A 19,988-nucleotide genomic window follows, 5' to 3' on the forward strand; every position below is an offset into this window, starting at 1 on the left:
TACTAAAATAGCTAAAATACATTGGGTACTTGCATTATTAAAGATCACATTGTTACAAAAGCCTGCATTTTCAGCAGTACACAACTGCAACTATACATAAATGCCACAACTGCTGAATATTACTTCTTGCTCTATATACAGCACAGCAGACGTATCTATTCAATTGGAAAATAAAGTGAGTGTACAAGGAAAGGGATACAGAAGGTAGGGAAAAGAAAGAAATCTAGAAGTGCAGTGCATGCATTGGTATTTAACAGTCAGAAGCTAAGACAGTTCAGAACAAGGCCTGCCCTGTAAAAGGAATAGCTAAAAGACAGAATCATATAAAAAATTAAGGTGGGCTTTCAGACTGTGTCTAACACAACAACACTCCATGAGTAGATGATACTGCTTAGTTTTGTGGTTTGTGTTATTTTATATTTATAGTAGTTTGGGAGCAAGAACAAAAATGTAAATTCCAAATGTTGACATTGCTGTATTTTTCTTACTATATCCCCTAGTTTATGGATTTGAAGAGGACATTAAAACTTGTCCCTTCTTTAAAAAAGGCTTGTAAGAAAAAAAGACAAAAATCAAGAGATTTTGAGAAGTTGGTGGAAAATTATTGCTCATCTTTCTCCATAAGGTGGATAGGAGTCAGAAGGGAGATTTTACGAAAATTACAGTTTTGTGATTGCTCCCACTATAACTGCATGTTTGTGAGTGGACACTGATAGGGAATCAGTTCCTCACTTGTACACTATAAGTAGTTACTCACCTACAGCACTGAATAAGAAAGCCACACTGAAGACACAAGTAAACAAGTCAGTCCAGTCTAAAGAACAACATTCAGAAAAACAAAGTACCAACACCCTCTCAGAACATGGAAATAAAAAATAACTCCATCAGAGCTACCTTGCCAAGGAGCATATTTAAAGTCCAAAATAGCACCATTCATCAGTGTCTCAAATCCCGTGGCAGCATCACGATCACTTACCACAAGGAAACCATGAGTTTCATACTACTTCTATACATCAAAAGAGTACATGGATAAAATATAGAGATATACAGACAATCGATGAAAATAAACTACTAGGCTTGTTACATCTAAATGAAAAAAAAGGGGGACTCTCAGCCTCTGCAAGAAGCAGTTTGGGTTGGTGGAAATGGAGAGAGTGGTTTACCGGTTGTGTGTGAGCTGTGGAGTTTGAGTAGTGAAAGACATTGCTGTGGTAGAACCAGGCCTGAGGGCCCACCTGTAATGTTTGTAAACATGGATTCACAGTGTGAAATTCTGAGAGCTTTCGCTTGAGTTAGAATGTTAAAAACTAGTTTTTATGGTACACGTTTGTCCACTGTTATTCCCTAAAGCAAGGCTCAGAGTCCCATAGTTTCTTCTTACACTTGATGATTTACACAGAAACAATTTCCAATATATGACACCATGACCTCATCAAACCCATACATCATATGCAATACGAATGGAGAAATTATGTTTAAAAAGAGTAGAGGTAATTGATTTTGGTGAAATGTTGTCCATAGCCACTTGCTGGAGCCAGGCGCGCCCCCTCCGCCTCACTTTTCTTGCGATTCACTTCCTTCGAGATGGGGAGATTTCCCTGTGGAGAAGAAAAAGTGGTATTAGCTGTGCTTTGTCTGGTGCGGTGCTCCCTTCTTTCATCCTAAAGTTTCCATAGTTCCCTAGCTTTGGTTCATCTACTAAACATGACTGAAACACCTGATGCCACAGAGAACAAAGGGTTGTTTGAAAACCACTAAGTTCCAGCATCTGAGAAAAACATTTCACGTGGGCATGAACAAATGTGTCCCAGCAGCAAAAAATGCAGAAGATCCAACATGAAAGTGCATTTTATTTATGAAATATCATCTTAACATTATGAGAACTTTTTCCAGGTTAGACCTCTCATTTTTAAAAAACTTTACTAATTAAGCAACCAACATACACTACTAAGTCACTTCTCTATATTAATCCACCAAAAAGACCACACTAAAAACACTGCAGTGTTTTCTTGTTCTGAGCAGGTAAGGAAGTGGCGTGCCATATGAGCCAGCTGCCTCAGATCTTTGTTAACCACACATTTTAATAGTGCCTATTCAGTAAAGTTTTTAAACAGCATTTAAATATATGTTTAATTTTTAGGCCTTAGAATGAAGCCTAAAGGCTAAGAACATGATTAAATGTCACTATGGGATCTGAAACAAAAATAATTTGTTTAGCTTAAGATAAGGAAAAAGAAAATCTGTGGTTTTTGTGTTTAAGTGGTAAGAATTGTAAAGGTGTTTTACTGCTCATATTGTTTAGGATGTGTTTGTCACATAAGCTCAATACCTCTCTTTGCTTGAGAAATTAAAGTTATCTTCTCCAAGTTCATTTTTTTTTCTGATGTGAATTTCTGAACTAGGAATTAAACACATGGCAGTTTCTCAATCATCAATAAAGTGCAATTTTCAGCAATTTTCCTTTCTTCAAACCCAGAATCTTCACTGGGATGTTCATACTTGCTGGGAATTTACTTGCGCTGGGAATGAAGCCATCCCATGGGTCTCCCTCTGTCTTTATCACAGTGTACAGGATAAATTCTGCTTTTTAGGTAGATGAACTCCCCATGGGGTTCTGCACTGCACACAGGAGCAGTTTTCAGGCTGAGTACAGAGCAAAATCCCTTCCTGGAAATAGCTGGTGACCTGTTCCTTTGGGGCATCAAGAAATGGAGGAAAGGAGAAGAATTTGGTCAGTACATATGCAGAAGGGTAAGGAGTTGTAACGTATATTTGCTAGAGCCAATATGGGTATTTTGCAAGAATTTCAAAATGAGAAAATAACATTTATATTTTAGTGACTGCACAAACATGTTTCCTCAAAGTACTCTAGAAAATTCTATCCTCATGATAATATTTTTACTTATTTTTGTTTTACTAAATTTGCTACTTGTGTATCATTACAGGATACAAAGGGAAAACTAGAAACTTACACATGCAAACAGGCACACCACACAGACCAAAGGTCTGGGCAAATTTCCAAAAGCATTGTGTCGGGCAGTTCCTTTTCAGCTGTGAAAACAATCTCAGTCCTGAAATCCTGCCATACAATCATGAGATATAAAGTCTCATGTGACCCCTCTACATCTGGAAATAAACTGTCATTAAGAACTGAAGCCTTTTATATTTGTTTGTTGCATGAAAATAAAATTAAAAAAAAAAACAAAACCACCCCACTTTTATCTCAAATAATAGTTATAAAAAATCTATGTATTTTACTTTATACTTTCAGAAGTTCAAGCTATTTAGCATTGAGTAGACAAAAGTGCTCATCTGGACAACTGAAAACTTTCTGTAGTTTTTTTCACCAATTTATCCTAATTAATTTTATAGTACAAATGAAAAAATTTCCAAAGATGCACAGTTTCTGTTAAAGATAGTTCTCTGCTGGAAGCTGGACTATGTGCAATTAATATTGAAATTGCTTTTGAATGTCAATTGTGAAATAAAATTTGGAGCTAGTTCTAAAAACTGGTTGTTGTACTAGCACATGCCAAATATCTTCTGAAGAATTACATAAAGGCTAGGAAAAAAACTGTATTTTAAAAGCAGGAATCCAGTAACTTTAAAAGGGAAAAAGATTTATAATATGTTTTGGCTAGTTGAGAAACCGTTATCCTTTCTGAGAACATTTTATTTTAAACTATGTACAGCATAAACCCACAGCTATTCATAAATCCGATATAATGCAGCATTGTTGCTATGCTGCACATAGTGCACAGTTTCATTCCTGTGCTTTAGGAGAAACTTTGTTTAATGATGAATGACAGCTTACTGAAAGCTTCTAACTTAACATTTTGAATAAAAATCATCTACTTAACACACAGCTGATTCATAAAATTACCAAATTCATTTGATGTAAGATTGACCCTACAGAGCACATTAATCAGGCTCTGGCACTGCTACCAGCCTTCTCAGCTGAACTTTTGGAATACTGTGAATGCTGAGAATCACAGTACTGCCGTTTATGCTAGTTTAAAGGCTGGCAGGCTGGCACATGAGGCTGCAAATACCCCACCTATAAACTTTAGAAGTTCCCTTGTAGAGGAAAAAGAGTAGAGGAAAATACAGTGTTATCCATATGGAACAATAGCAGAGTTTTGTTAACAATGAGCACAAGCCTAGTTATTAACTGAAACTTAAACAAAACAATTTTCCATGTGTTCTCTTCTTTACTTACCTGCTTGTGCCAGTAATTGAAAGGGAATATGAAAATAAAACATGTACATCCTGTGATTCTGCATAATCTTTATCTTTCACTACTGAAATTTCATGTCCAGTTTCACATTTTTAAACCAGTAATGGTAACAGAATAAAATCTTATTAATGCTGTCTGATGAGCCATATCTCCTGCCTTTGTATGTGGTACTTGTCAAACTCAGATGAAAATTGCCAGGCTTTGTATGCTTGTAACTCAAGCCAGCTAAGCCACAAGCAAGATACTTAATAAAAGATAAGCAACACCACCCGGTTCCTCCTGCTGCATTATCATTGACTTTTTCATCTGCATTGCTAGGAAAGCATTGCCAAAATTAAGCATTCAAAACTCAGATGTCAAGCTTGTAAAATCAAGAGACAGGCTTAAGAAATACGAGCCTTTGAAAATTAGTATGTTTTCCTTCTGGTGTGCAGCCAACAAGAGTCCATGTTTTCTGCAAGCCTGAAGGCTAAAAACATAATTATAAAATGAAAACTGAGCTCTTCAGTTAACTGCATGGTGGAAGGAGCCAAGGCTTTAAGAAAAACAGAGCAACATGAGACTCGTGATCAAATCAGGAGTGCTGGCTACTTTCTTGAAGTGGTTGTAAAATAAAATCCATTGAACTTTCAATTTTAACTTTTTTTTCTCAAAAACTTTCATCTTAGCAAACTATTTCTTATATGAAAAAAATTACAGATATACAATAATATATATGTAATAATATATATGTACAATAATATATACTACATATATACAAATAACTTTACCTTTGGAAATCCCCCATCCCCACAGCTGGTTGGAAAGATCTTCTGGCTTATCCATATCATTGAACCTGGCTGATAAACCTGCAATGACATAAATACATACAAGATCTTACTAAAAAGAGAGAGTCATTAAATGCAGTGGTGTCCATGTGACATTCCACGTCACTAAAACAAGTCTAATGTCAGTAGAGCTTGGCCCAGGGTGTTTAATGTTTAGTACATATATTTTGTACCCATGAAAACATCTGTCTCTAGAGCATTCCAACTATTTTATTTTATGTTTGCCTGCATTCAACAGATACTTTAAAAAAATTAATTTAAAGAGTATAGGATGTATTTTTTTAAATATCTCTAATAAATTCTTTATAGAACATGTCTGTACTAATGAACTTTCTGAGGATATTGTAAGAAAATCTGTCCATTCCATTTTGCCACAGGTCACTGGCAAAGGGCTGCTTAACGAAGTTCATTATCTTTGCTGATGACTGTAGGTGGCAAGAGCACCACACCTTTGGTGTCCTTTCACAATGACTGGTGAACTAGAATGCATACCTTTGTAAGATCATTGAAACAATTAGAACCCCCTGTTAGCTCCCTGGATTTTCCACATTAAAGAAATTCCAACACATTATAAAACACATACAATAAAGTAGCTGGCAGCAGGATTCAACAGTTAAGGTGCTGTCCTACAATGTCCACAGGAAAATTTTTCAGTGTAAAATGGGTAAGATCCAAAGCTGGGCACTGACTACAGTAGAGGTTAAAGTGAATAAATATCATGATGATACCTCTCAGGCTCAAGATGAAGATCAGAATATCTCTTAATCTCAGTCTCAGAAACACCAAAGTGGTCAGGTACAAGTTACATACAATGCTGAAATTCTTAAATTTATTTTCTCGCTGGATTTTTCTCCTGGGCTCTTGGAGTTGGGTGAATTGAACTCTTTCTGCATGATGCCAGGATGTCAAACTGTCACTGTTTTGAGCTAGCCACTATAAACTACGCCATTCAGATTTGTTTGCACTTTGGAAATCAAAACTTTCACAGTCAGTTAAGTAAATGCTGGGCCTGTTTTACCCATTCTCTTGCTCCTGTGCATATATTGAAACATGAGAAAAGTTTTCATTTCTGGGGTGGTGCATGTTGACTTATTAGCTGTCACAACTGGACTAATTCTATCCTGTAGAAAATATTGGAAGAGTATTTAAATCCTCTTCCCAATAGAAAATACTGAATTCTTCTATAATGTAGAGGACAAAAACAGAGAAGAGAAATTTAAAACACAGAGCTCAAGGCAGTGCCTGCTTTGTGCATTCTCCTGTGTTTTTCTGCAGTACAAACAGTACTTTCTATGGATTAAAGCAAAGTTTTTTTCATATCTGAGGTCTCAGACAAGTCAGTTCAGCTCTCTGGGTGTATTTGACATAAAATAACCAATGTGTAGCATAGGGCACTCTGTGAATTCAGTTAATGCTCACTCTGAATATTTGAACACTTATATGAAAGATACCAAGTAACCTCTGAGCTTTTCTGTCACTATTTATAATCACTTGTTATTCATTCTGCAATTATGTCTTGATTTTATTGTGTAGTCATACTTTCTGTGGTGGGAAATAGCAGTAGGAGTTCAGCTCTACCGCAGGACATGCTGTTCACACCAGCAAAGTATACAAAATGTATATGGGAGGATCACATAAGCATCAGAATGCTGAATTAGTCATTATCATGAATACAAACTTGTATATTTTCCATGGAGTCTGAGATGTATTTAGGTTAGACTATGGGCTGTGTTATCCCTATTAGAAACCTAATAGGAATAAAATAAGCACCAGAAGTTAGATGAAAAAGAGAGGATTCCTCAAATTAAATTCATAAAAACTTGGAGGAATTGCAGTTTGTGGGTGGATTTTGGGAATGAGGCAGGAGGGAAAAGCTGTAAAGTGTAAGATGAGCTCACAACTATGCTCAGGGTTTAAAAAAACAAACCCCAAAACCTACCATCACCTGCAGAATACCCACCATAGGCCCCAAATGATCTTTCATAGTAATTATCTGTTAAAAAAAAAAATCAATAATAACCTTTTTTCTTCTTCAAAAACAAATACTGTGGCCCATATTGGTAGATAATAATTGCATGGACCTATTTCACATAAAGTTACTGTTCTGCTGTGACTGTACCAGAGCCCTGAATGGACAAAGGATTTTAGGTATCTGCCTTGGGAGCAATGCTGATAGGCTGGAGAATCATGGCTTGGAATCTGGCCAAGTGGAGGAAGATTCTGGAATGGAAAAAAAGATGCTGGTGTAGAGAAGTCCACTTTACATTTGCTGTAATTCACCAGAAGGAGAAAAAGAAAAAAAGATATAAAACAAACCATGACATCTTGCTGTGCTTTATAAATGCAGAAGCTACTTAGAAGTTCAAATATACTGGTAACTGGAGTATTAGAAAAACACATAGAACATTAATTCAGTTACAGCAGCTCGAAAGTACTGATATAAATGTTGCAAGATGAGCTATGAGAGAGGAAAGCAATGCTCCATTACAGAGTGGGATGTAAGGGTTACAACATTCCAGCTGTTAGCATGAAGCAAACACTGCTAAATAAATGGTTCCATTGAAACACACCGAATTTTCATTTCTTAGTACTTCCTGTGTGACTGTTATGCAAGTGCAGGCTTGGCTTAAATAACCAAAGTATCAGGACTCGGAACGGAATTACTGAGCTTTAGGGGTGGATTGAAAAGTACAGTTTCTGCAAGTCTGCATAATGCTGACTCACACTGATAGCCTCACTGTTTGATCCTCATTAGCCAGACAGTAAAGCCAGGAAGCTTCATCCATGAACCATCGGATGTGGGAAGAGCTACCTGAGGCACAACAACATGCAGCTCTGCCTTAAACATTGAGGCCAACTTGAAAACTGGGAATTATGGGTTGTCTATGTTTTCAATTTTGTAGCCTCCAGTCTCCTGAAAAGATACAAATAATGCAATTTAATATTACAGAAGAGCAAAAGTGGAGGCAAATAAATGCCTAGTCTGTTTACCAGATCTCTCTGATTCCAGAAGTACTGATAGTTTTTTGGGTTGTTTCAACTTGGGCTTTTTCAAACCAGGAGGATTAAAAACCAGCAGAGTCTACTTTAGTCCTTTGTCCAACAGACTGAGAAACTCTTTTGCTCTTGCTCTGTTTTACTGACATTTCAAAATTCTAATTCCTGGATTTTTTTCCATTTTAAGCCATGCTTTCTTAAAGAAGAGTGGTAGAGGAGTATAGTCTTTTGCCAAGCCTTAAAACAGATATATAAAACAATTTTAACAGAGCTGAACTTAACATACTCTAATAGTCACATCAAAATACTAAAATTGATTTGGTATCCACTCTTCATTCCTATTCACTAAGAGCATCTTTCAAACATTCACATAAATCCATCAACAGCAAAACCCCCCCAGATTTATGGCATGCTAAACTTACTAAAATGAGTATACCCCTGTTAAGCATTCCCAAGGTTTTTATAGTTAAGAAACAATTGAGAAAATCCTTGTAATTTTTTTTCTAAGATTTTTTTTCCTTTTTTCCCCCATGTGAACCACAACTGAATTCTTGCAATCAAGTCTTATTCAGGACATAGAATGGTATTCAACTGCGCTCTTGATTTCTTAACTAAAAGTTTATTGAAGAGCAACTGCTCTGAGGAAATCAGCAGCCACCTTTTAGAGAAGCTTCAGGTAACCTCTTTGTCTTACAAACCAATTTTGAGGCAGGGGGAAGTGAAAACAAAAAGGAAATGATGACAAGTGCTGTAGATCCTAATTCCAAATAAAAGGTGACCATGTCCAATAATTCTGCCTAGGAAAGGGAAAAACAATATAAGATAAATATTTACTATATGGATTAGCAGTGTAATAGCAGACACAGATGGCCACATGCGGAGGAACATGGGAGTAGAATGATAAGAGGTGTGTGGGAAAAAGAAGGACAGAAAGAGGTGTGCACGTTCTCTCTGCAGCAGTGTGCAGCTGTGAGGACTGAGTGCCCTCTGTCCCTAATCCACAACAGAGGAAGGGAGAGAGGCCACTCTCCTCCTGAGAGTGGGCTGTATAAGCAAAGAGGAACACTGCTTCTCATTTCTGTACCCACATTTCTTTAAAATTTCTTAGTTGCCAGCTAGTTTGAGCTGTAGATGTACGTTTCACAGCACATCCTACCATGTACTTTTCAATTCCCCCAAATGCCTCCCACTGCAGTAAAACATTTTCTTTCTAACCAACATCCAACAAGCACAATCCAAATACATAAACAATCTTACTGCACCACTGCTCGAACACTAAATAAATAATTTTGTGAATGAAAACCTCACTAATTCTTTTTAAACCAAACTGGAGGGAAAGCTTGTGCTAGGATCAAAGCCTTTGCTTCAGTGCAAGGGATAAACTAATGCTCCCATCCTCAGCAATTTATTTTTAAGACTATGAGGGGAACATTATTAAAGTACAAAATACAAATATCCACTGTGTTCCTAACTTAGCATACAAGATTTAATAAATACAGCAACTGTCAGTTGAATGGTTGCTGCTTTTTGAGAGTTTAGTTGGATAGAAGTATTCTATCAGTCACAGCTTTTATTTTCTAGATCTTCTGGAGAGGGCAAGGACAAAGCTACATCAAGTGTACTCATCATTACTCCTTATTTCAGTGAGTCCTTGAAGTTTTGATGAGCCTTTGTTATATTTAAGAAGCTGTACTCATGATGGAATGGGAGGCTGCTGTTGTGATAGCCTGATTCTGTAACAGGCTTACTGAGGAAGATTTCCCTGCAGAAACAGCAGAAACCAAACTTGCCCAAGTTAAAGTGCAACTTCATTACCTTAGCTTAATAATTTTAAAATGCTGTGAATGTGTGATTTAGCAGATGTGAGGCTTAACAAGTTTGTGAACTTGTTTGCATTTTTGAGTGTCTCTGCATCACGAGTCTGAGCCTCTGCCTGAGGTGCAGCGACAGTCATCCCAAATAACCTGACTTCATGCTGTCAGGGCAGCAGGTTTTTTGTCATCCCTGGTTTTCACATCAGTGCCAAGATCATAAAAAAAAAAAAACAAAAAAAACCAAAAAAAACAGTGGGGAAAACCAATAATTTACATTTCTTTCACTTGGTTAGTTCCACAAAGTAAAGGTTTGATAAATGGTTTGAGAGAACTGATGAAGAGTTACATCATGACTCTGCAGCTGGGATTGCTCCAAGTGGCACACCTTTGTGAGACTTTATCTGCCATTGCAATGATAATTAATACTTGACAGTATATATCAGCAGAACATGGCAAGACAGCTGTACACCTGAATTTGCCTTTGACTTCTCTGCATCAGCATCTTTTGATGTCTTTGCCTTTTCATGGGGAAGATATTACTGCTGCTTTTTATTCCTCCCCATCTGATGACTCAAAGTCACAACCACATAGAGATGAAAAGGCCTAAATGAGACAAGTATGCTTTTCCTTGCATCCCCCTCTCCACACTGCAAATGAATTACAAAGTTTATTTATTAGGTATTTGGTGATTTTTGTAGTCCTTTTGCATCTCTTCTGCAATTTCTGAAAATTTCACAGAATAGGATGTCATTTGCTCCTTCCCTACTCAGCATAAGGAAGTGACCTTGAAAAGCTTCTCCTATAAACCTCTTGTCATCTGTTGTTTTCTTTGTTGTTCTTAAAGCATCTATTCTTGAGATTACACTGAAGAATCTGCTCCTATGCAGTCTCCTACCCTGGCTTATCTGCATCAGCTTCTTCAAGGGACTCATTCCTGTCCTCATCCATATACCGGCTGCATGTTTTATACGTGTCTTTACAAATAAGATTTCTGCACACTTCTTTATCCAGTAAGAACCCCTCTACAGAAACTTTAGCTGTATTCTAACATAGGTGATTGAATGAGGTTAGTTCTAGAAAACACTTTCTAACTTTCCACTCCACACCACCTGAATGTGATGCAATTTTTAGGAATAAATTTTCACTTTTCTGCACCAGTAAGGATCAATCCTACTTGTGTGCTGCAAGTGTCATGCTGCTTTTTTACTTCATTAATACGCAAAAATCATTGCAAAATATTGTTAATATTTATCATGCATACAAAGACTAAGAGAAAAAAAATTAAGCAGTAATAAGTAATAAGTGAACACAGTCATAAATGCTCCTCCAACTTCTTACTGAATTAATGAATTTTACTAAGAGTAAACTATTACCAGCGTATTGCACTCCTTGAAAGAGAAAGAATACATTTATTTCAGAAAAAATAAAAAACAAATGCATATTATGTGGAAAGTTCCATCAAGTAATAAAATGGCTGCAAATTACTTTGTTCCTCCAGTAAATTTCTGACTGTGTTCTCCAAAACTGCAAACATCAGAGAAATCAAAACAAGCAAATCAGCCATCCAGAAAACCTAACTCAGAACCCAGTACAACCCCACATATTTATTTTGTTTGCCTCTGTACCACAGTATTTTTTTTGTTTTACTTAACATGCAACAGACAGAAAAACAACAACAATAAGGCTGAGAATTTAAATAATGCTTTAGCTCTCAGTTAATTACAGAGGAGTTTGTAATTTGCTCTTCAAGTGCAATAAGGTAGAGCTTCGTTAGTAACTATTTGCACCTACATTTAATGGTAACTGCAGAACAAGATGCATAAGCAAGTCTTATGTTACAAACTGAGGTGGATACACAACAAAAATTGGCAACAAAGATTCTGAACCAAAGGATGCATAGTAGTATTTCAGTAGTTTCATACATAACATGGACAAATTACTTGAGCTACAGAGGAGGAAGAAAAGGAGCATGGTCAGAGGCTGACCAAAGAGTCTATTTAGTCCAATGTCCTCATTTTATCAAGTTTTGATCTTAAGGGAAAATCCAGCAAGAACAGTGGCCAGTAGAGAACTGTTAAGAATAGGAACAGAGATAGACCAGAATAATACCTTTCCTGTGTGCCCTCCCAGACCTGGCCCTCCACTCTTGGGGTGCACAAAATGTATACACCAAGCAGTCTCCCAAAATAAGTGTTTATTTCTCAAAATTTCCTATATGTTTTCTAAATAATGGCCTGAATGCTGTAACTTACCGAAGGCTCAAGCGACTGCTTTGGACTACAACAGCTTTTCTCCCACATACCAAAAATACCAGCAGAAATCCAGCCAGGGATGCAGCTCCCCAAGTGCAGAGCCCTTCTTTCCGCTCAGGAGGTGCCAGCCCCTTGCCCAAGCAGCGTTTTGCAGGCAAGTATTGAAAAGCCCAAGCCATGCTCTTGGAAATGGGAGAGAGAACCACCTTGTAGAGCCAGTCCTTGCTTACCTCATTAAAAGAGATGTAATGAGGGCAGCTGATTGTTAACAAGTGCTTGAAAGCACTGCAGTACATTTACCTGAAGCCTCCCTATTACCAGCCTCTACTGGGCAGATAGTAATGCAGCTGAGTGCTACTCCAGACACAAAAGCACAAAATGTATAATGGATGTTCTGGAGGCTGAAAGTAATAAAAAATCTGTGGGTTCTGGGGCTCATCTAAGGAGCTGTGTAAACTCATGCTCTTTTGTGATGGAGATTTATCACAGACTCACAGTCATTTTAAAGCAAAGAAGAAGATTTGTTCCTCTCTAACCTGACCTTTCTAAGGTAGCTATGAGGTGTCAAAGTGTGCCTTCTAAACACCAGTGCTGGAAGAGGCCAGGGGTTCTTTCTGATAATGTGTATATTAAGCCAAGGCTTTTACCATCTCCAGCGAGGACGCACAGATTTCTTAGAACTTTTTTTTAACTTGCTCCCACCTAAGTATGCCAAGCCAGTAGAGATAATCTGGTTGCTGTTTACAAAATTATTCCAGAGACACTTCTTCCTGCAGGATAAGAAAATCCTATTTATTCTGAGGGTGGGTTGTTTTTACTTGTTTGTTTGTTTATTTTAATGCAGTATTTACAGAAGGAAACATCAGGAATCCTCCCAGCAACAGGTACACAAGGATTCATTCAGCACTGCTACTATGAATTTGCCAGACCAGAAGGCCAAACAGAATTGCATGTAACACTCAAACAGCAATTCATACCATCATTCTACATTAAACATTTGGAAATAATATTTTTTCACCTTTGAAGATTGTGCCCTCAATTAATATGGTTTAATGAGGTGAATAAATATTTGAAATAAAACCAAAATACAAACAGATAAAACTATTTTTATTAAAATATCCTGTCCCTGTCAGTGATGCCAGCTGAATTATGTTTATAAAGTTGTTCTAGAACTATTAAGTGTCCTCCTTTGCCCATCTCTTCAGCATATACAAGGATCAGAATTCAGTTATGAAGCAGTAGTATAGCAAAGTCAGAAAAAAAGTAAAAATATTGTTAGTGATGGCATTAGATCCCAAGCCTTAAAGAAAATGTTATATCTGTAGTGTTACTAGATGTATATCCTTATTTCTGATTTTCCAAAATTTCAGCCTTTGAGAAAAAAGATAGTGAAGATTTTTCCTGGACTTAGTATTACATAAACCTCCCATTCCATGTGTCAACACAGTTTGGTTCAGATAGAGTATGCTGGGGCAGAATAGCAAAATTTTAGCATCCAGAGCATGTTTCTGACTGAGTGGAAACAAGTATATAAAAAGCTTTTGTCTTTTCATGTGCATATGAGCTCTACCACTGAAATATCCACAGTATCTATAGCTTCGTGCAAAAATTACTTTTTTTAAAAACTCTGCTTTTCTACCCATAATCAAGTAAAGGTTTGTTTTCTGCTCAGCTGAACAGGTGGCTTGACAGAAGTATTGCAAAAACTGGTTTGTATTTCTGCTTATAAACCTTGAAAGCTGGAAAAGCATTAATTCTCCCTGAGTTTTCAGTAATCAAGCAGCACTGTGCAAACTACACACAATGTATAACATGCACACTATATAAGCATAATAAAAAAGCACAATATACGTGTTCAGATGGCCAAAACTATTTAGCTTCCATCCCTCACAATTACTTCTCTTGACCAAATTCTGGCCATGCTATACATGAACAGAAGGGGGTCTGACAGTCCTGCAGGTTCTGTGTGGCTCTGACTTACCATAAAGGAGACTCCAATTCCAGTTCCAGCACCAGGCTTGGGAATAATCAACCAGGTATGAGTTTTCTCATGCCAGACCAAGAGCTGCTTTTGTCCAATGTGTATCGAGTAATAGGCTGAGCATAATGTCTCATTTCATTACTTGGCTTTTTTTTTTTTTGCCTTTTTTTAAAATTTTCCTGAGAGCATGTAAAAGCTTCCAAATAATGCCTGCCTCTGCCAGACCAATTCTAGGCTCCATTCTCCACAAATAATCCTAAAATTATGAAAAGCTGTTCCAGCCCAGGGGCACAGAAAATTACAGAACGTGTAAAGATACCTGCATGTAACTTCCTGAAAAAAGGTTTGTGATGGTTAAACTGGTATGAAATTTTAAACACAAAATTTTCTTCAGAAATATCTTCACCTAATGTAAATGATATTATATATTTCTCTACAAACTAGGAGAAAAAAACCCACACAAACAAAAAACTAAATGGGATGGTGATTTTCTCTTCAACCAAATGCAGGCTGTCTTTTCTTTCCCTCTGACTTAAAAAAGAAGGGCTTTTCTCCAAACCATTCTCACCCATAAAGGTCATCATCCCCTATTTCTCTTTTCCTCCAAGTAAGACTATAAAATGCAGGGCATGTAAATGACAAAATATGACAGAATAACCTCAGAAGTGATGCAGTTCAGGCAAGGATGCAGGACAGGAAGCATTCAGCCCAAGTGACCTACTTCCAGAGCCTTTTTGCTCTGCGATGACACAGCTATACTGTACAACAGCCAGCCCAGAGACTCCCCACCAGTAAGAAATGGCATCTCATTGTGGCAAGTCAGGAGAAAATGAATGATTGGCTCTACACTATCTTCTGTTTACTTTCAGAAAAGTAAAAATTAAATTCTTAAGGATCTGTTTACTAATATACACATTTATTAACATTGTTAGTTTAAATTCTTTAAGCACCATCACTGTGAGCTCCCAGAACTTAACTTTAAATCCACAAGAAGGAGAAAAGGACACACCTCAGTGCTCTGAAAGCAAATAAACAGACTACTTCTCTAACTGTCTAAAATGATGATCTGATTTCTTTATTTAAAAACTAATATTTACCATAACAAAAACAAACAACACAAAACCCTACCCTTTTCTGGTTTTGGCAGGAGCCTTCTTTGAGATCACAGAAAACTGGAATTAGGACTTCCTTACTCCTGCTCTAACATGTTCCTTTATTTAAATTATTAGATCACTTTCAGTGATTGGAAGTGGCAGAAAAAAATTTAAAACTAGTTCCTTTTTCAAAATTATTTTTTAGTTAGAACTGGTTTCCCCCCTTGTTAGCCAAAATTTTAGTTAATATTAAGTAAAATTTTAGTTTGCATTTCATAACACTCAGCACTTGCCACAAAGGTAGTATATAGAAGTTCTAGCATTTCAAATTAAAAGACCACTTAAGTCACCTCAGGATTTTATACATTGTACATAAATATAAAAGGTTCTTTCCTCCTTCAGGTAGACACTTAAAGGAAATGTGTTATGCAGAAGTAAGGACAGATCTTCAAATGGCAAATGTTCTTGTCTAAAATGGCTTAAAAAGTCCATGAGTTAAAATTATAATAATAATAGAAAGTGCACTCTTCTCCTTTTCTGTTCCTCTTAAAATTAAGGATATTATTACAAAACAGGTGCAAGATAGAATGATTAATTAATCAGGTAATTCTAATTCCAAGTCCAGGAAAATGAGAAGCAGCATTGAAAACTAATGTGTTAAATAACTTGCTTTCACTGTTTAAAATGTTCAAGAGACATTTTATGAGAAAAGAAAATTAAGAAACTAAGAGAGCAAGACAGCGAAGTTAAACCAAGAACTCATCTGTTTTCACTGAACAAGTTTATTCTAGTCATTTCAAATCTTACTGTAAGCTTAGCTAAATAATTAATGAACTTTCAGACTGGCAAGGGAATAAGAAGGCCATTTCCCCCCATTTTTTAACATCTATCTGAGTCTTCTGAAACACAATAGCTAAATTTTAACTGACCAGTGAGAGCAGGGTAGAGCCTTTGCATATAGTGTGATATTAAAACAAAGTAAGCATATTCATTGTCATGTATTTCAGTGTGTAGAAAGTATATGCAAAAAAGTATTTCCTGTAAATTAGAATGGTTAGAGAGATACTTGCAGTTAACACAAGAAGAAATATGCCAAAGACAAGTGTGTCCACTACTGCAAGGAAAGTATGTCATTGGTCTGACTTAGAATTACATTCAGTGTTAGTGTGCCAGAAGTGAAACACAGCGGGGGGAAAGGGTGGTGGTAGGAGAAGAGATTCTGCCAAGTATCACATCTTAAACATCCTTGCAAGCTGGGGTAAAACCTAATAGTACATTTTAATTTTTATCTAAAAAAAGAAGGGAAACTTTTAAAAACAGCTAAATGAGGTTTGTATTTATGTTACACTGCAAAGCAAACAATGGGACTAGACAGGTGGGTAACAACATTTTATTTTTTGCATTTGGATAGCTTTAAGTTGTATTTTATGTTCTGGCCCAGAGACTGGCTCTATATAAAACTGACTACTACAGGAACCTTGCTAGATTTATAGAACCATCTGCTGGTAGAAATCAGTGGCTATTTTATGCCTAACTAAACTTAAAATAATCTTTTGTTCCATAATAGGCATACATTGCACAGAGCAGCCTGCATAACATCTAAAATGTGGGCTGATTGTCACCTTGGTGTTGGTAGGAAAACAGTTGCCTTATCCAATATTCCACAGTGTGTGAACAACATGTATTTTAGCATGATTTCTATTCACAGTTTAAGTGAATCATTTCCCTTTTAATTCCCCACCCCCATCTATTCACTTATACACAGATGAGCAAAGCACTTTGATGAAAGTAGGTTCCAGAATAGACTAAAACTCCAGAATTTGCAAGTTTATTTTTGCAGATAGAAATGATATAAAACAAGGAGCCAAAAACAAAGCCTTTATAACAGAGTACGTATTTGCTTATTTTAATAATTCTTTGATCATCACTCCTCCCCCATATCAAAACAACCCCAAAGAACCAGACAGGGATAATATTAATGCAATTAGCCCAATCTTCATAAGAGTATGTCCCTCAGAACCTCACACTGAGGAAAAATATTCTGTGCTAATGTACATCCTATGCAATTCTACTTAAAGCATTGCTCAATACTAATTAACATTAACATCATTGATAATGATTTTATCCTGTAGCATCCAAAATGTATGACTTTTTTGCCAGCACATGTATTTAGATATGATCCTGAGATAGCTGCATCCTCAACTAAGAATGCTATAGGATGAAAAACTGTCTGAACAAAATCTGCCTACTTTGAGCATGTTTTCTGAAAAAATACAGTCACCCTTGTCCTCCTGAGTCTGAGACACTCCTTCTCAGAGAATACCATTTTTACATGCATATCCTTAAAATCAGGAGCTTGTCAGCAGTGGTATCTCAGAATATAAAAAATGGTCTTCAATCAATAAAAACAGAAACACAATTAGAACTGAAGGAAAGAGGCTGTTGTTCATTAAACACATTCCAAACAAGTGCCTGTAAGTTCAGTCAGGTTTGAGGCCTAAACATTTTTTTCTAGAACAGATCTGTGTCACAAAGAATGGTGTATCTTCAGAAGGTTAACCTAATAAGAAAATTTAGGTTGCACCTTATGTACTTCCCTGACAGACTAACATTAAATCTTTTTCACTTACAAAGTGCAATGACCTATTTCTTCTATTTGGGAGAAAGGTGTCAGTGTTGGCATTACTGGATATTGTTTTGTCTGCATGTACTGCTACATGTGTTATGATGTGTATTTTTCACAATAACTTAAATATTTCTTGTTTCAATTAAATAAGCCTTACTGCACAGAGACGGATTTCAGATTTTTATTCAAAAAATGCAAGAAAATAAAAGATCCAACATAAGGAGCTTTTCAGAGTACATCAGTTATTGTATAGCAAGTCCCCATAGCCTCAAAAACTATGTCATATAAAGGTCTTATTTATAAATGAGTATTGGGAAGAGGGAAATAAGGTTTGTAATGACACAAAAAATTATTGATACTCTGCTAAAGCAACTAATTCTTACCATTTTTAGGTTCTGTTAAGTCTTGGGATTGCAGTTTCTCTCAAGTAGCACAAGGAGAACAATCTGAAAACAATTTTAAAAAAATTAAAAATGAAAAAAAAAGTAATTCAAACAACTGCAATAGTTAAGAGGGTTTTTTTCGCCAGCATAACAGTGGGTGAACCAAGTATAAGCTTCAGTGGTTAAGATTAAAGTCATGCAAATTATTCTAACCACACATATGCTTATATATCATGCATCTCTGCACTTCAGTGGTCTGTAGGCTTAAATATAGGACAAAGGAATCCCTGGTACCTGGACTTGCAGAACCCTATGCTATTCTTAGCACTGGGTATATTTCTGAAGAGTCCTATACGTAACGTTTAACACAGGTAAAAATCAGTCAAGAGGACAAAAACCTGTCAGTCTATGTTTACTGTAATTTGTGGTCCATTGTTCCCAGGCATACTACTAAGTGTGGGTTTTTGCAATCAAGGAACAAGTATAACACAATGTAACAGCCCAGAGAGTAGGTATTTTTGGAAATGGCACTGCATTACATAACCTCCAGTTTTCTCCCTCTCTCTATTCCACACACACCCCCTATTTTAAACAGAGAGAGAAAAAAAAGAAGAGTAGGTCCTACCTCATTTACCTTAAATTATCACGGTCTTAATGGACTGAATTTGTAGCATATCTCCTTTATCAGCTTTCTTAATAGAAACAAAAATTACAAGTTCTCTTCTACTGATTACATATTTCTTACCTACAGCATGTATGTATGAAATATAATTAGGTATGAGTCATATGTTTACACAAACACACATACATATTGGATTTAAAACTGCAAATTCACATATCCATTAATATACACAGAAATGTTTGAAAAAAGTAGCATGTCACTACATGTTCAGCAAAACATGGTTTGTTTCGGCTTTGTTGTTTTGTTGCCTTTTTTTTTTTTTCTCAACAGAACCACCCAAAATTTAACTGCTGCACATGCAAAAATGCAGAAGGCTGTTGCAAGAATGACTGCTTTCTAAAAATAAACCCCAGCAGCCTGAGAGGAATCCAGTGTCAGGGCGGAGAAGAGGGAGATTCGTTTTACAAGGGAGAAGAAAGGAGATGATAAACCTGTCCTAGAGCCTTGCACGCATTCTAACAAAGCCAAGTGCATTAGGTTCAAAAATGCATTTTGGTGTTTGCATAGTGCAAAACCCAGAAAAAGGAAAACATTTTAGAAAATCACTTCTCATCTCCCCTTGCATGTGTGCAGAAAAATCCTCTGCCTAGAAATCCAGCCTTAAAGCACAAAGACAAAGAGTTAGACACATACACTGCACGTTTTCTCATTTTCCTTTAAAAAGCCTGTTTGGAAATGTGCACCGAGAGGGGAAAGCCAAGCTGCAGCAAAGTCCGGCTAAGGACAGAAAGAAATCAAAAAGAAATGAAAAGAAACAGAGAATCACAGAGAGAAGAAAGCAGAAAGGGGGGAAAGGGAGGGAGAGAGAGAGAAAGGGGATTAATTAAAAAAAATTAAATTCTGTGGATTGGAATTGTATATACTTACAGACAAAAGCCCCCGCTCCCTGCTCACTTTCTGTCCTTTCTACATGATCTGAAACACAAATGTGGATTACAAAAGGGCAGCATGCTACAGAAGGGAATTTATAGTTGGGGGAGTGGAGAGAGAGGGTAGGGGGTGTGGGTAAGAATGACTGCACCTCTTCCAAAGTGCAGCCTCGGAGAAAAAAAAAGAAAAAAGGGGTGGGGGTGGCTGGGGGAAAGTCTCTCCCTC

General features: G+C 36.7%; 1 long non-coding RNA gene across 1 annotated transcript; it reads right to left on the bottom strand.

Annotated features, from left to right (window-relative positions):
- Positions 1 to 1,040: 1,040 nt before the first annotated feature.
- LOC102041144 lies at positions 1,041 to 19,984 on the bottom strand. The gene is made up of 4 exons (XR_265496.1): positions 19,761 to 19,984; positions 18,212 to 18,274; positions 5,008 to 5,085; positions 1,041 to 1,598 (listed from the first exon to the last, which is right to left on the bottom strand). It is a non-coding gene; the product is annotated as an uncharacterized LOC102041144 (long non-coding RNA).
- Between the last annotated feature and the right edge of the window lie 4 nt (positions 19,985 to 19,988).

This window comes from Geospiza fortis, unplaced genomic scaffold (genome assembly GCF_000277835.1).
Source record: "Geospiza fortis unplaced genomic scaffold, GeoFor_1.0 scaffold433, whole genome shotgun sequence".
NCBI lineage: Eukaryota > Metazoa > Chordata > Aves > Passeriformes > Thraupidae > Geospiza > Geospiza fortis.